Source organism: Bactrocera latifrons, unplaced genomic scaffold (assembly GCF_001853355.1).
Source record: "Bactrocera latifrons isolate USDA-ARS-PBARC rearing strain unplaced genomic scaffold, ASM185335v1 scaffold_685, whole genome shotgun sequence".
Classification (NCBI taxonomy): Eukaryota; Metazoa; Arthropoda; class Insecta; order Diptera; family Tephritidae; genus Bactrocera; species Bactrocera latifrons.
Window position 1 is genome coordinate 1 of NW_017537362.1, and position 3,674 is coordinate 3,674.

A 3,674-nucleotide genomic window follows, 5' to 3' on the forward strand; every position below is an offset into this window, starting at 1 on the left:
GACGCGTTCGCCGACCTATATTTCCTCGTGTGGGTCGTGGCATTTCTCTTTCAATTAAAAAGGAATAAATTAAATTTAAAAAAATGCATACATTAATAGTGGTACACCATATGTTTTTTCAAATAAGGAAACACATACATTCGTGTAATTCACTTCAACAGTTCAAAACTTACCGTTTTTTGCTCGGAAATTCGCTTTGCGCTATATTTATTTTTCCACAAATTCACACAAACTTCAATAGAAAAAATAAAAAAAAAAATATAATAACTAACTTTTCAAAGCCTACTTTGTTTGTCGATCTGCCTGCTACATACATACCTACATGTTGATATAAATATAATGCAAGTAAGTTTGTAGGTGGGAATAATAAGTATGCTAGTTAAGACGAAAGTTCATAAATTTTGAGAGCGAAAGAGCGTAGCTAAGTAGGTAACAAATCGTTTAGTAAATGATTAAACTATTATTGATGTATGTTAATATGAAAACGTATAATCCGCTGGCTAAGTGGGACGAATCTGACCAAACAAATGGGTTTTTGGTTTGTTTTTAAAAATAATTTCACCATACCTTGAGCGCTTTTCAGCTTTCCAAGTAGGTACGAGTTAAATAAAAAACAATGTAACATACATATGTGTGGTAAAATTTTTAAAACGTTTTGGCCGATATCTCGAGACCCTAGTCACGGAGCGGCATCAAAAATTCTCTATACTATAAATATACTATTCGAAATCATCAACAGCTTCCATTTGCTGCCCATATTGTACAAACAATATGGGTCCACGTTTTGGCCTATTTCTCGAGACCCTGGTACCCGAATATTAAAATTTCAAAACACAAACCATCTACTGAATAGTCCAAACAAAGCCTAAGAATTTGGTTTGGATAAGTGAGCCCGTTCTTGAGTTATAAAGTCACAACGAAAAATGGCATTAATTTTTATATATATAGATTAACAACTACGTTCCTTCTGAATTTTCCAGACGCAGTAGAGATCTGGACGAAATAAGCAACTGGAAGTCCACAGAGTATCGTCAATTTTTGTTGTATTCGGGTATAATTGTGTTAAAAGATTGCATACCGCATACATATACCGGACGATTTGTATTATCATTTTCTTTTGCTACATTCCGGTATTCGTCTTCTAAGTTGCGAAAAACCTTGTAGAGTAGAATCCACTGTTGCCAGTGAATTGTTGAAGGAATTTTAGTAATTTTTATGGACAACATTTGGTTAGTTTCAATATTCATAGTCTTTTGCATTTAACTGATTGCGTTAGAAAATTCGAGCATCTGGATAATTTTTTGGCATATAAATTTGAAAATCATATGCAATATTTGATACCTACAATTAATAATCCCAATAAGATTTTACAGTAATTACATTTAAGAATAGAAGAAAGAAAAAAAATTACAGATTCTAGCAATATTCCTCAAATAGATATGTTTATTATTAATTGCAAAAAAGATAAAGATAGTTTCTTTTTTAGCAATAAAATAGGGTCTTTGAAAATTATCAACCAACAAAACCAACCAGATTCTTTTGGTTGTCTTATTTTGACAAAAGTTGGTGATGTTTTCAAAGAGCTTTTGGTGTCCTCATCTGGTTTAGGTATTCTAGTAGGTGAAATTAAAGATGAGGACATTAAAATTATTAAAAAAGTAGATTTAGAATTTAAATATTTTTCTATTCCAATAGGGAATAAATTTATTTTAATTCCTCTATTGTATAATTTGTTTTACAATTTTACATAGATAAATGGATTTTTCTTTCCCTATTGACACCTCTTCCTCGGAGAACATTAGTCCACGGCAGCGAGATGGTAAAATGACTTTGTTGTACTTATATGTTGTTCATTGTAATCATTTTAACTTTCTTTATAGGAGAAGAAATGAGCCAATTTCGTATCGCCGCGCCCCATTCGCAGCGTATGGCAACCCAACTCCAACACAATATACTTAAGTGGGGATACTGCAACGGTACTGCAGACAATTCTTCAAAGCCTTGGTAGAATAGAATCTCGGCAAGAAGACATGATAAATCGGTTATCAGCCGTAGAAAGCTCTCTTGCTGAGAAGGTATTTGTTGAAATAAAATGATTATATTTGAAAACTATTTTAATTATTTTAAATTTCAGATGCCAGAACGTGCGGAGATTGAAGCACAAGGCCAATTGTTGCGGGAGTGTAAGGTACTCTCGGCAAAAACCCACCGCAGTGTAAGCCGCATCACTGGCGAAGGAGTGAGGGAGGAGCAGATTCTGCTGCAAAGCTTGCTCCCCATGTCGTCAGAGGAAACATTGCTGGAGGTGGAGGAGCACCTTACACACCAAGCTTACTGTGACGCTATGGTAAGTTTGCCTTTCTTTCCATATACATATATATATATATTTATAGATAAATATACATTTATAGGCGGCAATTATCTTAAATCTAAAATCTACCAAGGACTCGATAGAGAAGGTGATGCAGTCCTAAGTTAGTGACGAGTTGGTGCGGCTGTGCAACTACGATGGAAAAGCGGGAAAAAACTCTTTTCAACTCTTTTATTTTCAGGTATTTGTCTTTTACAATATTTTTACACTCTTTTATTTTCTGGTTTTAATAACCTTTATTATATTTTCAGCTATTAATAGTTCTTTTTTTTAATTAATCTTTTTTCAGATGAAATTATTCTTTTAAATTAAATGTATTTTTATTTACACAATATTTAAATACAATAAATTACAATTTTATGCAAATATGTTTAAAAATAATAAAATTAATAATTTAAAAATTAAAAAGTTTAGTTTTAAATTTAAGAAATTTTTAAAATAGGAATTAAAAAATGCAACCCTGCATCAGCCGTCGATTGGGGATATTAGGGACAGATATATTTTTTTATATGACACTGCTGAATGAGCGCATACGTACGTGTGAGGATAGAATCTTCACGCGGCTTAAGACACACTATATGTGTTTACCCCCACTTTTACCCACTGATTATCTGTTTTTACCTGCTCATGGTTGGCAGGGGTTGTTGTTAACTACACAATTTAAAACATGTGTGTGTGTGTCTTTAATGTTATCTCATCTGTAACTTTATGACTTGTCTTTACCCATGAGTAATTATATAGATTGTCAAAAAAGTGTTGCGGTATTTTTATTCAATTGTTCATAAAATTTTTTTTGATGACTCATGCCCAGCTCTTGGCCGATGCTACGGCTGCTACTATGCCGGTCTCTTTCGACCAATTCAGCGATTTTATCGCAATTTTCGACGACATACCTTCCGGAGCGTGGCGCATCTTCGACCGCCTCTACACCAGAACGAAAACGTTGAAACCATCGTTATGCGGTGGAAATGGAAACTGTATCGGGTCCATAAACTGCACAAAGTAGTACTGTAAAATAAGCCGTATTTTGCTCCATGTTTGCAACGCTATAACTCACGAACGACTTAAAAGAAACGACAATCAATCAAACACATGTTGGCGCGTGAAATGAGCTTCCAAACAGGTATAGCATGTCTCGATGCGACGAAAACTAAAACTACGCGCTCTCAGCGCCAACTAGCGGAAATACCCCAAGACTTTTTTGACAACCTAATATAATAATAATAATAATACCCAACAATTACCCTCCTCCCGCCCAACCGATGCGAGGGGCGCAATCCGCGAACGAGCGGAATTAGCCGAG

At 34.5% G+C, this 3,674-nt stretch overlaps 1 pseudogene; it reads left to right on the forward strand.

Moving 5' to 3' along the window:
• Nucleotides 1-1,924: 1,924 nt before the first annotated feature.
• LOC108975705 overlaps nt 1,925-3,674 on the forward strand; it is a 3,532-nt pseudogene continuing 1,782 nt past the window's right edge.